A 17,261-nucleotide genomic window follows, 5' to 3' on the forward strand; every position below is an offset into this window, starting at 1 on the left:
GGCTGTGCTGTGCCATAATATCACCATGGAAGAGAAGGGAATAAAGAGAGCAGAGCCATCCTGGTGCAGGTGTTGGCTCCTGTGTGCCTTCAGTTTGTGCTCAGACCCTGGCTCACTCAGAGTTTGCACATCCTGCAGCTCACTGGGCAGGTTCACATCCCTGGGAGCTCACTGGGAACATTCACATCTCTGGGAGCTCACTGGGCAGGTTCACATCCCTGGGAGCTCACTGGGAACATTCACATCCCTGGGAGCTCACTGGGAACCTTCACATCCCTGGGAGCTCACTGGGAACCTTCACATCCCTGGGAGCTCACTGGGAACCTTCACATCCCTGGGAGCTCAGCTGAGCTGTGCTGTGCCCACCAGGGCCAGGTGTGGATGTTTTGAAAGATGAAAGTTTGACAAAAAACGTTCAACAGATATTTATGCTTGGCAGAAATGAATGTAGAACCTGAGAATGGAATAGAGATGGAAGCAAGTTTTGATTTGGAAAAACAATAGATGGGCAAATTGACAATTGCTGAGCCAGTCTTTACTGGACAACTGAAAAAGAGCAAAGGTTAAGTCAAGTTGGAAGAGGGTTTTGTGATTAGAGCAAAGGATATATTGACCACAAACAAAAAGATGTTTTTACCAAGCAGAAATAATTCTTAGGAAAAGCAGAAAGATACCACAGGCACACAAACATGCCAGTGTGGCAAGTAGGAAAAAGGTGTAAGAATTTTCCACTGCAAGAAAACTGAAAAACAACTTTAAGCTTAAACTGTAGCACACTAACTCATGGGATTGGACAGTAATGACCATAAAATGGTAATGAGAGTCGTTATTATAGGCTGTAGGTGACAGTAAAGGTATTGATGGCTTGTGATGTATTAAGATGCTCAGCAAAGAAAAATATATAAAGCAATGCAACCAGAACTAAAGGGTCTTCAGGCTTGCCTGCAGCTGTAGGTGTGGCTGTGTTACCAAAGACCTGGGACTGCTGTAACATCTTCTGTACAATAAAGAGCACTTTGAAGAGCTGCCTGGAGTCCCACATCCCTGGTCTCAGTCTCTCACTCCTGGGATTTTTTTTGCTCCTCCATGGGCCAGCTGTTGCTAACAGAGATCTGCCTCCCCCTCTGGCTGTCCCTGCTGTGCAGCCCCCCCAGCAGGGCTGGAGGAGCCCCCCACTCCCTGCCCTGGGGCTGCTCAGCCAGGGGATGAGATAAATCTCTGTCTGGAGACAGGGGTGTGCAAGGCTCTTTGTGATGGGGAAGGCTCTCAGCTCTCAGCTTTCCCCAGGAGGATGGAACAGATCCCCCAGCGGCGTTCAAAGCTTTGTGCTGCTTCCAAAGTGCAGTAATTTAACTTTATATCAGCCATGTTTGCAGCAGCTGTCAGTCACCATGACAACAATATTAACACTCCTGATGGCTTTGTTGTGAGCACCAGGGAGTGTAATATTCTGGAGGGAAGAAGCAGCAATTGCTCGAGCAGTCGCTCGCAGCCCAAGTGACTCTGTTGAACTGGGAGAGGTTCAAACTGGATTTTAAACATACAAGAAAAGGCTTGCTTTTGGAGTATAAAATGACTTGAATTAACTTCAGGCTGACGAGAGGAAGCAAAGGGAATCACTGGAATAAATATGTGTGAGACTGGAAGATTAGAAAGACACATTCCAAAGTCTCACAGAAATGCAAACTCCCTCTTTTTGAAGGCAATGGCAATTTACATTTCTTTAAACTTGGGGAAGGGGAAGGAGGGTGATCTAAAGGGGGTTTGCCAGCCTTGTGGTTCTTGTCTTATACATTAAACAGTTACTCATAGAATACTAAGGGTAGCTCTTAGTCTGTATCTTCTCTGAGAATTAAAACTGAGAAAAAGTGTCCTGGGTTTCAAACACTGGAGTTTGTCTCTTAATCAATTTTCTTTCATGGGGAAAAGCAAATCATTCTTTCTCTCAATATTTAGTATCTTCACTGTTTCTAACCTCCCTCCTTCCCCTCCAGAGATACCCAGCATTAAGATAAGGCATTGATTGTCTACACTGGGAAATGCATTCTAGTTAATTAGTTCATTATTCCTTTTTTAACATAAGATTGATGACTTATTAAGCTATGGTTAATTACAGAGTTTATTACTTTGAAAATAAGGACAACTTCACAGCTTCAGTTGATTCTGCTCTTGGCTGATCTGGATTTCTGGCACTGCTGTGTCCTGGAGCTCTGTGGCTTCCCTTTTGCACCCTGTTCTTTGAAACCCAATTTTGGGTTCTGCAGCTTCACCCCTCTGGGGCCTGGTGGAGAAAACGTGCCAGTGCCCTTGCAGCTGCTGGTTTTCCCTGCAGGTTCAGAGCTGAGGTCCCCCAAAACTTTAGCAGTGTGTTTCAGAAGCCTCTGTAGCTCCAGGGCCCCAGTGAGGACCAGAGCTGGAGCACCAGCACAGGCCAGCAGCACTGGGAGCTCCACAAGGAGCCCCAGCCTGATCCATCAGGCAAAGAGAGAGCACCAAGCACCAGCTAAGTGAGGGAAGGAAATTTGTGTGTCATCCTCAGTGCACGCCCTACCTCCAGCTCCCAAAAATGTGCCCTGCCAGCAGAGAGTCCTGGTGACAGCCAGGGCAGAGATGGGCGATGCCGACTCAGGGGTGCCTGCAGACCCATCCAGCACACAAAAGCTGCCACTGCCAGGGGCAGAAACACTCTAAATTTTGTCTGACAACCCAGCCAGACTAGCAGGGAGCGCAGGGCCGAGGTGCCCACGGCTTCAGCAGCACCTGCTGCAATTTTGGGAGGAGCTGTGAGGCAAACCTGGCGGCACACAAAGGGATGCTGCTGCCTCCTGCCGAGGCAGGGCACAGCAGCAGCTGGTAACCACGATATCAGCTGCGTTTTCAGCTCCAAACCAGGAACGTTTCAATCTAAAATCAACACCAAGCAGGCTGAAATGCAGAGAAGGGCAACGTGGGTCTGGTGAGTCTGGGCTGTGGGGCATGGACAGCGTTGTTGCTGCTGGGCTTTCCACTCCTGCTGCTGTGTGGGGTGTCTGTGTGACAGCAGCACCAGTTTAAGGGAAAATTAAAATAGAATCGAACACCTGTAACACAAAGTGTGGCCCGGGAGAGCCTGCAGAGCAGCGGGGCTGTCATCAGAGGAGAGAGGCAGAGGGACAAGGCGGGAGAGAGGGCGGGTTTGTGTCCCTGCACATTTCTGGAGCAGTGGTGCTCCCTCCAGGCTGTGTGCTGGCTGAGACAGGGCACAGGCTGCAGAGCCATCGCTTTCTGAGCTCTGTGTGGAAGAAGCCAAGAGGACAAAGTTGTAGCAAGCCCACATTTCCTCGCTGTCAGTAGTCCAGGTGGTGGAGGAGCTATGAAGGAGATGCTGCAGCCTCCAGATCTCTCCTTTGGATCCTCTGCTGTTTCACTCTCAGGACCACAATTAGCCATGAACCCCACTCCTGCCTTGTGAAAATGTCAGCTTCCCAAGATCCCCGAGAGAACAGATTCTCAAGAAAAACACAGATGTTAAATCAATTCCTCCATCTTTCCAGCCTCCCATTTTTCAGGCTGCTAACATTGTCCTTTTGGGAATGTACTCATGAACCAGCAACATCTGTTGGTTTGCTGCAAACAATTCCCAGCCTTTAGCTGAACATCTCCTGTCTCTCTTCACTCACTCCCAGCAGCCAGGCTGGTCACACTGGGGTGCTGTGAGATGAGGGACAGGCAGAGGCTGACTGACATTTTGCCTTCAGACATGAAAGAAGTGTTTGTGGGTTATTTTCCCCCTCCAGAGGCAGCAGTTTAGAGAAAAAGAAATTAAAGGAGCAGAAATGGCTCCAATGGCAGCTCATGAGTGTGGATTACAGGATGAAGAAGTCATGGAAATGTCAGTAAGTGAGCAGTGGGGTAACAGTTTTAGTGTCCTGCTCATCTCAGAGGGGTTGTGGCCATTGCCACCACATGTCCCATGTCACTGCAAGGGAAGATTCCACCCCTGGCCTGTGCCAGCCACCAGCAGAGATGCAGAGACAGTGACACCACTAAAACAGGCTCAGGTTTTGTGGTGCCAGCCCAGCTGAGTGGGCACCATGCTCCAATAACCTCCTGGGCTCCTTGGGATGTCCAAGTGCCCTTCAATCTGCATGCTTAAATAAATAACAATTATAAACAATAAACAAGAAAAAAATAAACATTATAAAAATAAAAAATAATAAATAAGAATTTGCAATTTCCACCCCCAAGCTCTAAAACCAATTTAAATTTTCATTTTTGGGGCCAGGAACCACCATTTCTACATCTCAGATCTTGGTGCATCCTTCAGGCAGGCAGCAGGGAGAGAGCTTCCCTCCAGCTTGGGAATTCAAAGGAATCTCTTCAAGCAGGGGGTACCAGGTCTTGGTTTCCAGCTGTAAAACCAGAAGCCTCTGGGGGTTTCTGGATGTTTTCCAGCTGCCACCTGCCTCCCTCTATTGTGCATCCTTTGTCCCTGCTGAAAAATTAACTCAGCTGTGTGGCTTTTCTTGGCTTTATGCAGAGTATTGTTGTTGGTTTATTTTCTCTTATTTTCCAGAAACATTCACGTTCGAGGATAAACTGCCATTCACGGAGGAAGATTTAGTCCCTCTTCATAAAGTTATATATTACAAGTGAAAGGGAAACAAGCATGGGCTGGCAGCAGAAAATTGAATTAGCTCAGCAGTACACTACACAAAATAAGACAAATTTTGTACAGAAATATAATTGAAGCTGCATTATTTATCCTCCCTTTTTGGGTTATTTGTCAAAGCGAGCTGCAAGTTGCAAATTAAAAGAGCTATTGATTTTAAAGTTGTTTTTAAAGTATTTTCTGCATTCAGATCCTTGGAAACAATTATCTCAAAGTGGTGCCAAACAGCCAAATCCTTACTGGTGTTGGGTTCAGAGAGATAATGTTCCAGCTTCTCTCCATCATTTGTGGACTTTCAAATTACTCTTTTTTTGGTAGAATCATAGAAAAATAAATCATTAAAGTTAGAAAAGCTTTCCAAGCCCATCCAGTCCAAGCTGTGCCCAATCCCCAGCTTGTCACTGAGTGCCACCTCCAGGAATTCCTTGGACACCTCCAGGGATGGGCACTCCAAACCTCCCTGGGCAGTTCCAAGGCCTGACCACCCTTTCCATGGAGAAATTCCTGCTGATGTCCACCCTGAGCCTCCCCTGGTGCCATTTGAAGCCACTTCCTCTCCTCCTGTCCCTGTTCCCTGGAGCAGAGCCCAGCCTGGGGCTGTCCCCTCCTCTCAGGGAGTTGTGCAGAGCCACAAAGTCCCCCCTGAGCCTCCTTTTCTCCAGGCTGAACAACAGAAATTTCTTTTTCTGGGGAGAAATGGGTGGAAGGTGGGATCAGAAGGGTTTGTGTTGTTGAGCACAGCAGCAGCACCTGCAGGAAGAGCTCTGGCTGTCCTGGAATGTCACCCAGAGAGAGCACCTGCTCCTGCCACAGCACCAACCAGCACAGCCCTGGCAGAGCTCATCCCAGGGTCAAGGTTTTACCACTTTTACATTCCTGTTAAACTTCCCTGCTGCATTGAGAGGGCAAATGTCCCATCAAACAGCATCAATCATTCTTTTCACAAATCCCCCACTGAGGACAAGGACCAGGAAATGTAGCCTAGCTGTTTTCCCATCCCAGTCTGCATGGATGACAAGGGGCTGGCACACCTTTCCTGCCTTGCCTGTGCTTGTGGCATGAGAGACTGGGGGACAGTTTGGGGAGGGGGTATTGCTTTTGTTTTGTGAAATAAACAGAAAACAGCCCTTGTGACTACAAAAGGAAAAACCAAAACGCATTAAAAAATCCATCCCAAGCAGCATTTGAGCCATTCTCCACAGGCCCTAGGAGCCTCTTACTGTTTGAGTTAAGGCTCCTTATATAAAGTTTATGGGTCCCACCGGGGTGTTTTGAGTAGATTACATTCACACCAGCTCATGCAACGCGGGCGTGAGCAGTCAGTAAATCAGCCAGCTTAGCCTGGGAGCTGCTGCTGGTGCTGGCAGTGGTCTCAGGGCTGGGATAACACCTCCTGTTATTAGCTGACAGCTGGTAAACAAAGATCCTGCTCTGGTACACATTGTCAGGGCTTTTACAGCCTCGGCACACGCACAGAGCTGGGGAAAATGCTGCTTGCATAAGGACATGTGTCCTGCAATGGGAAAAGAGTGCCTGATGCTGGGAAAGCTGGGCTGGATTCACTGCTTTAAACCTTACCCTAACCCTAATTCTAGACCTAACACTAATCCCAACCCTAACCCTAACCCTAACCCTAACCCTAACCCTAACCCTAACCCTAAACCTTACCCTAACCCTAATTCTAGACCTAACACTAATCCCAACCCTAACCCTAACCCTAACCCTAACCCTAAGCCCTAATCCTAAATCTAACCCTAATCCTAACCCTTACACTAACCCTAATTCCAAATCTAACCCTAACCCTAATTCTAACTCTAAACCTAACCCTAACCCTAACCCTAACCCTAATCCTAACCCTTACCCTAACCCTAATACTAACCCCAACCCTAACCCTAAGCCTAACCCTAACTCTAACCCCAACCCTTACCCTAACCATAACTCTAACCCTAATCCTAACTCTAACACTAATCCTAACCCTTACCCTAACCCTAACTCTAACCCCAACCCTTACCCTAACCATAACTCTAACCCTAATCCTAACTCTAAGCCTTATCCTAACCCTTACCCTAACCCTAAGTCTAACTCTAACTCTAAGCCTTACCCTAACCCTTACCCTAACCCTAACTCTAACCCTAACACTAATCCTAACCCTTGCCCTATCCCCAAATCTAACCCTACCCCAACCCTAACTCTAACACTAACCCTAACCCTTAGCCTAACCCTAACCCCAACCCTAACCTTCAGTCTAACCCTAACTCTAAGCCTTACCCTAACCCTCACCCTAACCCCAACTCTAACTCTAACCCTAATCCTAACTCTAACTCTAACCCTAACCCTAAGCCTAACCCCAGCCCTAAGCCAGACACGAGGATCCTTCTGCCCTCTGAGGTTCAGGGAGGTCAGACTGGCAGGGAGGTGGCTCAGGAGAGCTCAGACCTCCTGCAGTTCCTGCAACACATGGCAGAGACCCTGGCCAGTGCAACTGATGCTCCAGGCTCAGCTTTTTAGGGCTGTGTAGTGCAGCAGCCTGGAGCCCGTGGTTCAGAGGGAGGACAGGCTGCTGTGGATCCCATAAACTCCAGACTGGGACAGCTGATGTGTGCCACAGGGCCCTGGGGAGGATCTGGTCCTGCTGGCCAGAAGTCAGGCAGAGGCTTTGCTTCCTGGGGTTTATTCTGGAGACCTCTCTCTCTGCCAGTCTCTTAGACACCAAAATCTTGCTTTCAAATCAATGCCCCCCCTCTGAATTTAGGCATTTATGGCCCTCAGGTTTGAGCACCAGGACTCTGAGCATCTCCTGTCTTAACCTCCCTCCAGCACTGTTCCTGCCCTGTCCAGGAGCAGGAAAGGATGGGAGCCTGCCAGCTGGAAGAAATGCCTTCAATGTGAGGACACAAAAACAATTTCTTTGATATGTGGCAGCAGTTGGGATGTGATTGGCCAGGGAAGTCATCAGCGAGCAATTCTTCCAGTGGTGGATTGTTTAAGTCAACTGCACACTGATTTATTTGCTGTGTTCTAATTACTGAGGGAAAATGAGGGGAAGTCTGGTATTAGCAAAATCCCTCAGCTTATAATTACCCCATTCACAGGGTTTGGGTTTCACCACAACACAATCCCACCACTACACACGAGCACTTCAGCATTTAATTAAGGGCAGATAAAACTGGAGTCGTTGCTGTTTTCCATTCCAGCTCTTGCACAAAGCAGCTTAGGAGAGGCAGGAGAGGCTGAACGCTGAGTGTCTCCTCTGAAAAGCCAAGGAGACCCAACACAAAGCAGTTCTCTATCAATTTCACCCACTTTCTATGGCCAGAACTGTATTGGCTTGTGCGAAAAATGCACATTTTATGATTGGCTTTTTGCAAATATTCAAATGAGTATTATATGTGTTGTGTTAGAAAGTTATGCTGTATTAATTTTTTTAGTAGTGTGTTAAATATAGTTTTAGGTTATAGCATAATGTAAAATAGAAACTATGTGTGTAGGATATTTTTTTTCAAGAAAGGAGTGAGATACACCAGATAGCAGCCACAGGACACCTGAATCTTTCAGAGAAAAATGAATTTATTGCCCCTTTATCAGGAGAAACGAACTTCTTCCTGCCTTGCTCAGTCCTGAAGATGCCGTCAGGATTCAGAGGAAGAAGCTGACCCTGCCCAGACAGAATCCTGTGTTTGAATGGGATTTATGCATCATGGATGAGGTGTATGAACATGCAACAGGCTGTGGCCTTTAAGGGTTAATCCTCTGTTAATTTGGGTCCTTTTTCAGGTTTATTTTGCCCAGAAAAGGTACCCAGACTGTCCCTAACTCTTTGTTTCTATTGTCTCATATTGTCCTAAATCCTAATTTTGTCCAAATTTGTATTACTGTAATGATATTACTATTTTTATAACCATTTTATTACTATTAAAGGTTTAAATTTTTAAAAACAAGAGATTGGTGTTTTTCACAGCTTGGTAAATCTGGTGTGTCAGATGAAGACAGCAGCAGCTCTCAGAGGCAGCAGCAGGAGCATCCCTGGGGCAGGGGTACCCACGGGGCTCCTGCCCTGCAGCACCCTGAGGAAAACAAAATATTCTTTGCTGTTCTGGAGCCTGAAACATCTTTCCTTTTTTAAGAAGTCGGGAATTTGAAAGATGCAGCCTGGGCCTCCGCAACAGAAAAAAAACAGCCCGAATATTTCTACATTTAAAAATGGTTTTGAAGTTCTGAATTTTTAGAAGCAAAGCCCTGAAATGCTCAGTGAAAAGCCTTCTCTGTGGGGAAAATCTGCCAGAACAGGCAGTTCTGAGCAACCCTGTAATTGCCGTGAAATAAATAAACAGCTCTTGCTTATCAGTATCTGAAATAAATTTTGAGAAAAATAACATTTTAAGATACAGAAGCATATCTCTGTTTTGATAAACACCTCTACAAGTGGCACATTCCTCCTCCCTCAGGGTCTGTCCTTCCCCACTCGTTGTGTTCTGCATTCATCACCTGGGAGTGAATCTCCTCATAATTTAGATCCTGCAGCCGATAGTTTATGTGCAGCAGCGTCGCAAATGGAAGCTCCACTTTGATTTCCATTATGCATTACCTTGTCTGACTCCCTTTCATTGTACACTGGAGTAAATGACCTCCCAGATATTCAGGTTCAGATGTGGATGTGATGGTAAATTTAAGTCCTGAAATTTCCATCCACTGATAAAATTGTATAATAAAAAAAAATCACTTTCCTCTGCTAATATCTGCTTTTGGCTGTCACATCAGTGTTATGGCTAGATTGTATTTTGTAATATATCAGCACAGAATCCAGTTGTTGTGTGCTGGTTTTTCTTTTGAAAATAATACAGCACGGGCTGAAAAATCAGTATATGAGTCGTCCTGCTTTTATTTCTACCAGCTTTACATGAACTTGGCAGATGATTGTTGGTATCAAATTTGCAGAGTATAGCACTTAATTAAATATCTTTCCTCTTAGTACTTAGAACACCACCTTGAATAAAGTCACCCAGTGTTGTTCTGTTACTTAGAACACCACCTTGAATAAAATCACCCAGTGTTGTTCTGTTCTTCTAAGTTCTTCTAAGCCTTCTGATGTTTGCATTCTTGTAATGAACTTTCTCACACAGTTTTATGTAAATAATTCTCTTTTTGTGTTCTTTTCTGGAGGAAGAGACATTTGATGGGCTGTTGGTTTGTCCAGTACCATTGGAGAGGTGACACTGTCAGCCTCCAATCCACTGTCACTTTTGAAAATCTATAAATGTTGGAATCAGAAATTAAACTCCCCTTCTGTTTACCTTGGAGGTTTCCAATGTCCACATCGTTTTATTTCGTGTCCTGTAGCACCAACCCACCTGGGATTCAGGCTTGGGAAGGTGTTTTGGGAAAGGATGTGCACTCACACATCCCTGGAGGTGTCCAGGGCACAGCTGGATGTGGCACTCAGTGCTCTGGGCTGGCTGATTGCAGGTTGGACTCGAGTTCTTTTCCAGCCTAAATGATTTTGGGGTTCTGATCCAGCCCCACTGGAGCCAGGGTTGCTCCTGAGCCCACAGTCAGTGTTATCCCTCACAGTGTGTTAGTTAGAGCACGCACACACACCCATGCAGCACTTCTCAGTGGCTTGGAGGGTTAATTAATGAATGCCCCTGGCTGCTGAGCTTTGTATTTGTGTATTCACAGCCTGGGAGCAGCTCAGTGGGGCTGCCCAGGAGCCCTGGGTGCTGCATTAGAGAGCCCAAAGCTGTGTTATTACATGGATAAATGTTATCATGTTCATCTCGTGTAGAAATTTATCCAGTTTATGCTGCAACCCAGAAACATTAGTCCTGGAAACCCAAGTAATCTTTCTTCAGAGAACAACTGCCCAATTACTAACATTACTTATTGAATTGGTTGCTTTCTCTATTAAACGGGACACGGTGCCAATCAAATCAGATAATTCAGCCACAAAATCAATGGCACCACATTTACTCAATCAAATGCATTGCTCAGTATCTTATATCCATATGAAATTAAAGAGATGGATGTGCCAGCTGCACACTAGAATTGGGCTTCAGGACTTTGGCACATGCAGGTTAAAAAGAAGGAAATCGATGAGCAAGAGAGAATGTATTTGACATCAGTCACTGCTTTTAATACATTAATTTCTTCACTAGATTAATCAACTATTGATCATCCTTCAGCTTTCCGAGAAGCCAAGCATGTGATCTCTGCTGAGCAATCCCTGTCCAAAACCTCTGGCCACAGGGATGGAGCATCCTGCCCAGGATCTCGGGGTGCTGTGGGTTACAGTGGAGCAGCACAGTTAAATCCCAGCTCTCCATGGCCTGAGCTGGGTCTGGCTTGTGCTACTGTCATATTTAATGAAAAATCCCTTTGCCAGGATTTTTCTCCTGAGAAGCCTCAGAAAAGAAATGTAAACAATAATGATCTGATTGCTTGGAATGTGGTTTGGAGGTTGCTCACCAGCAGGTGCACCTTGGATTGGTTCCATGTGATTTGTTTTTAATTAATAACCAATCCCAGTCCAGCTGTGTCAGACTCTGGTCAGTCAGGGGGTTTTTATTATTCATTCTTGTCTAGCCTTCTGATGTCTCCTTTCTCTTTTTTTAGTGTAGTTTTAGCATAGCATTTTCATATAATAACATAATATTAGAATGGAATGGAATGGAATGGAATAGAATAGAATAGAATAGAATAGAATAGAATAGAATAGAATAGAATAGAATAGAATATGACATGACATGACATGACATGACATGACATGACATGACATGACATAACAATATATCAGCCTTCTAAGACTTGGAGTCAATTCTCACCTCTCACCTCATCCTGGGACCCACAGCAACACCACAAAAATTAATAACCACAGGCTTGAGCCTGGTTTATTGGGCCAGGAGGTTTTTTGGGCCCTTCATTGGCGCTGGCAGCCTGTGCAGAGCTCTCTGAAGCTGAGTGTGGTGGGTCCTGGTGGGTTTGCCATCTCTAGGTTTGGCCCAGCACCCACCTGGAGACTTTTGGTGGCCACCATGGGGTGAGTGGGCCGGGTTTGCTGCTTCAGCCTTTAGTGATGGCATCACTGCAGGGTTTGTGTGTGTGCTGTGCCTGCCCTGAGAGCAGAACTGGGCTCTGTCCTTCTGCAGACGAGTGGAGACTTGATCCTTGCCTTTCCCACTCCAAAATGAAGTGCTCAGAAACCATCTGAATGGGAAATCAAAGTGCCTGCACATACGGGGAGGGCAAGAAATCATCACTTATTTGGAGGCAAGCGACAATTTTTAATCTCAGCTTTGTGAAGGATCTGATTTACACCAGAACTGCTTATCTCTGTGCCCTTGCTGCCCTTCTGCTTCCCTTTGTCAGCACTGTGCCAACAACACAGCTGCTGTTTGTCTCTGTGAAAAGAAAAGAGACGGGAGGGGAAGAAAAAGGCATTATAAAAATACATTGTAAGTTACCAGAATAGAAACAGTCCAAGCTCTGTGTCCTACTTTAGAACATGCTGATGCAAATAACAGGGAGCAAGTGCTTGGGATTTGTAACTGGAGTGGCTTTGGTAAGACACAAATATCCCTCCTTTGCCCTGAAATTAATTCTACAAGGATGAGGATTGCCCGGGTTTGAGTAGGAGATAAAATTAATTAGCAAAGCAAGAGCTGGTTTGACTGGCCCAGTGTGTTTCACATCAGCAGCCCCAGGGGCCCTGGGGGGGTTATCAAAGGGGATGTGACAGCCACAATTGCTGCCAGGTGGAGATTCTGCACCACGGGGCCAGGCAGGTTGTTGAAACTGTGATTTTGCTGGGAACACCTGCTGCCAGCCAAGGGAATTGGGAAATTCCTGGAAAATAATAAAAAATGTGACCAGGCTCTGGTCACACCCTGGACTTGTACTGAAACCACAGGTGAAGTAGAGCAGCCCCCTGGCTTCTCATCCATCCTGAGGCAAAAAAATCGTGTCCAGGAAGATGTTACCCACACCAAGGCAGGCAAAAACCAGTTCAGAGAAGTTCCCTGGCCAAGGGGACAGTCCCTGACCTTCCTACCGACCTCCCCCTGGCTGTACAGCCCTGCTCTGCCTTGTAGGACCCCAGCAGGCAAAGCCTTTCCTTCCCTGGCCTTTTGGAAAGGTTTGGGCTCGGTGGGGATTCTGCAGGTGCTGGGGCCCTGCCCGTTCATCAGTGTCAGAGCTCTGATCGATCTCTGAGCTCTCATTGACACCAGGCCCCTGTGAGGACAGCAGGGAAATGAGCACAGACAGATCTCTAATAATCACAGCTCCTCTTGGAGGAAACAAAGCTGCTTCTTCTTTTTTTTTTTTTTCTTTTTTTTTCTTTCTTTCCCAAAAGCAGATGCAATAAACCCAAAGAATTGGTTTCCTGATTTCAGCTTTCCTACAGATGGGTTTGACTGGGAGAAAAGGTTCCCTTGCAGAGCTCCAGGATGGGGAGTTCTGAGTGAGTGAGCCCTTTTCTTGGACCTCCAGCTGGGATTCTGGGAGGTGAGGTGACTCTGTAAACTAATATTTCACGATGAAAAAGTGAGGTTGCAATTCCACACTGGAGACAAACTGAGATACAAATCTAGTGGGAACTTCTCTCCAAAATGCAATCCTCACTTGCCTGGGTAAATCACCTTTTGTTCTCTCTGTGAGTGTAAATATCACCAGAAATGCTGGGATGGGAGGTCAGAGCACAGAGCTGGGACAGACCCGGCTTTGGGAGCAGGAGGGGGTGGGCACAGGGATTAGCATGGACACCCCCACTCATCCAATCCCATTTGTAAATAGGAACGGAGCTTAAGGATTGTGATTCTGCAGGGAGAGCTTCTCTGCTAATTGCCGCGGTTTTGTTCAATTGACTGTTTGGCAAAGTGCCCTGTGCTTATCAAAACAATTAAATCCCAAATATCTGCTGCTGATTTGTGGGTTTTTTACAGGAATGGGGGTAACAATGTCACCAGGCAGCTCTGGTGGCTTTCACTGCGTGTCCCCCCTACTTTCCCTGGCCTGGAGCCTAAAACAGGGCTCTAAGACAACCTGTGGAGCAATTTACATCATCCTTGTTGGAATTTTGGGAAAAAACCAGCTTGCTGGTATGGAATGTTCCTGAAGGGACACAGACACAGGTGACTGAGTAGTTTAACCCTCCCTGCTGCCAATGTGCAGGTTCTGCTTTGGGGAACACCTCCCAAGATAGTCAAGTCCAATTACTTAAAATAAAACTCCTTCCTGCCATTTCAGTGGCTCAGTGGAAGTGTCTTGGTTTCCAGAGTTGAGGATCACACCAGCTCCCAAGAGAATTGAGCTGTTTGAGTTAAGCAAGGACCCATCTCTGGATGCAAACTCTGTCCTCAGGCAGAGCTTACTAAATGTGAGATTTATCTTTTGGTCAAATTTAACTGCTCACTAGAAATTGCAAGTACAGGCAGAAGACAAGAGGAAGAGCGTGAGGACAGATCCAGGATTGCTGGAAGGGATAAGAGATTCTTACATGCAGAACAGAGATTGTTCTCTTAAAATGCAGCTCCAATCTCATGCTGATATTGGGCTGCTATTACACAGGATTTGGTTAAAAACAGCTATTTCTCTTCTGCTGCTTGTGTTTGTGCTGTGCAGAGCACGTTGCTTCCTTCTGCTTCTCTGGTTATCCAAGTGTCAGGCTTTGAAATAAGGAATGTGCAAGTGATGCCTCAGGATTTCAGCTTTTCTATTTTTTCATCTGTTTGTAATCCTGCAGTTCTTTAGTGTAGAACTGCAAACCCCACACACAGTGGGAGCTGCTGCTTCCCCATTTTGGGCAGACACAACAATTCCTCTCCAGGCCTGGCAATCAAGGACACCTCCCTGCCTCAGGCCCCAGAGATGGAAAAAAAAGTGAGTTGGGGCAGCAAACTTGGGGTCAATGACTTCATTAGCTGAAGCTGGAATTGGCAGATGAACCCCAATATGCAAATGGCCCAAACTTATAAAAGTGTGAAACCTGTGACCCATTGTCCATTTTGGGTGCAGCCCCTGGGGGGCTTTGTCTGCCCTAAATGTCCCTGAAGGCCTTCAATAAATAGAACTGCTTTTTATTGCCTTGATTTCATCTGCCTTCTGTTTTTAGGTAGCCCCAGAAAGGCACCACAAGGAGCAGTGGCCACTCTGGCCCTGGGGCTGATGCTCAAGGGCTCAGCAGAGGAGCTGCAGCCCTGACCCCACACCTGCTGGTGGCCCTTGGTGGCCAGGGAAGGTGCCAGGGGCTGCAGGTGCCACACGTGGATTTGGTGCTGTCAGGAAAATTCACCCACAAACACCAGAGGTTTGTGTCCCAAAAGGAGACAGAGCAGTCCTGGAACTTTATTCCAGTCAAGGCAGAGGCCCTGGGGCATTCCCCTGGGGTCTCTCCAGTTTTTGGAGGACACAGCCTCCCTTTTTATCCCAATTTCCCAGCTGCATTTCCCTTTTCTCTTTCCCCATTTCTGAGGTACTTGAGAGGTTCAGACTTCCCAGAACACCTGATCCCAAAGATTCCCCTCTGATGTACAACCCTCCCTTTTCATTTTGAATTCTTACAGAATTTAGGGATTTTTCTTCCTCATTGTTTCTTTCATCTCTCAATGTCCAGTTTCATTTATCAGCAAACCTAAAGTTTGTTTGCAAAGGCAAATATATTTTTCCATTCACCAATCAGTGGAACCCTTCCCATGGTTTCTTTTCTCTCCCAGTGCTGGTTTTATCTCCCAGCAGACCCAGAGCTGGTTTGGAAAGACAAACCCACTGTTCCTCTCAGAGCTGTCCCCGGTGCTGTCACCCCTCGTTCAGGGCTCTCTGAGCCCCGGGTCCCCCAGGAGGCTCCGGCTGTTCAGAGCCAGGGCAGCAGCAGCAGCAGCAATAAGGGTGATAGATAACCTCCAAGGTGCTTCCCGACAGCTTTTACCATGCTTAATGAGGTAAACTAATTGTAAATCGTGGCAAAATGGGAGACTTAACGACACTTCAGCTCTTGAAAGGAGTTTAAATACTGAGGAATTGGCTAATACTTGGAGGGGTTGGGAAGTAGTGGGGAAGCCCTGGAATTCACCCAGACAGGATCCCAGTCTCCTGTGAGCCCCACATCCCATCACCTCACATGGATTTGCTTCCTGCTGCAAACCAGATGCAAAAATATTTGCTTTTTGTTTTGGGGATTCCAAAATCTCTGTGGCTGCAGAGCCAGAGGAGTGAAGAAGGGGAAGCTCCTGCCCAGCCCTGCCTGTATCCCCTCCTGCCTGGAGGTTTGGAATCTCCCTGTCCTGGGCTCCTGACCTGGGACCAGGAGTGCCACCAAAACGAGAAGCACGTTCTCTGGGTCATCCCAAGGAACAGGAGCCTTTTCTCACTTTCTTTCTTCTGTTGAAATTTAACTGGCTGCCTGTCAAGCCACTGAATGAGAATAAAATCACAGCTAAGAATCCTGAAATCTGGAGCAAATGCATGTCATATGTTCCTGCTGAACCAGTGCTACCCCTCAGTTACACATCACCACCAGCCCCATCTGGGAGACATGAGCAAACTTTGGATATTGTGTGATATGAAATATTCACACTGGCTTTGCAGCAGATGTCAGTGGCTGCAGCAGCTCCTCTGCTCTGGGTTCATTCTTCTGCTTTGGTGAAATTTGCTTCTTTTCCCACAAAATCTGTGAAAGCTGCAGCTGCTGTGATCCTGCAAACAAGGAATAACATTCCCTGGCATTGCAGTTCAGAGCTGAGCTTGCTTTCCAGCTTTGCCTTCCACATCTGCAGCTTGGTGGAGGAAGTTCTGAGATGCCACCTGCCCAGTACAAGTGGTCAGCACTGGCAGAGTGTCCCCAGCCTGGACATGTTAGCATTCAGGACCACATAACTACAGAATTATTTTATGCAGGTGCTTTTATTGAAGAGCTCGGGGTGTCAGGGGCACAGGCCCAACTCTGACTCTGACATGGGCTCAGGATGAACCTGTTTTTATACCCTTATTGTTATATAAACACATATTAATTATTGAACTTCTATTGTATACATTGATTCCACCTTAGCATGGATTCTGTAATTTCCATCAAACCCCCAAACATAATTTCTCATGATTCTTGTTGTGATTAAACAATAATTATATCCAATTACCAAACAATCATCACATTTAACAATCATATCATTTATCATAGTCATTAAATGATTGTACAGGTGCAGTTTCACATGATCTAACATTTCCCAGGGCCTACCAGGCCCAACCTTTCTTTCCAACTCTCCTGAGTATCCCATGATTTTAGAAATATTTTATCCCTATACTACCAGACAGACTGGGAATGCTCCTCCCTGTCCACTGGGAATGTCCTGGTTCTGCAGCAGCTCACATCAGCTCCTGCTAGGAGCTTGCCCTGTGGAGCCACAGGCTCTGAGAGAAGGAACCTCAGGGGTTTGGGACACACTGGGACAGCCTCTGCTCCTTCTGCCCTGTCCTCCAGCGTGTTGAGACCTTGCTGTGCCAGCAGAGAACAGGAATTCATGACCACAGCCAGCACCAATGGAGCCATGCAAGGTTTTTCCAGCTGCTGTCCCTACTTGAGTGGGAATTTAGGCTGATTTTCAGTGAGCTGATGCAGAATCTCTCC

Source organism: Haemorhous mexicanus, chromosome 27 (assembly GCF_027477595.1).
Source record: "Haemorhous mexicanus isolate bHaeMex1 chromosome 27, bHaeMex1.pri, whole genome shotgun sequence".
NCBI lineage: Eukaryota > Metazoa > Chordata > Aves > Passeriformes > Fringillidae > Haemorhous > Haemorhous mexicanus.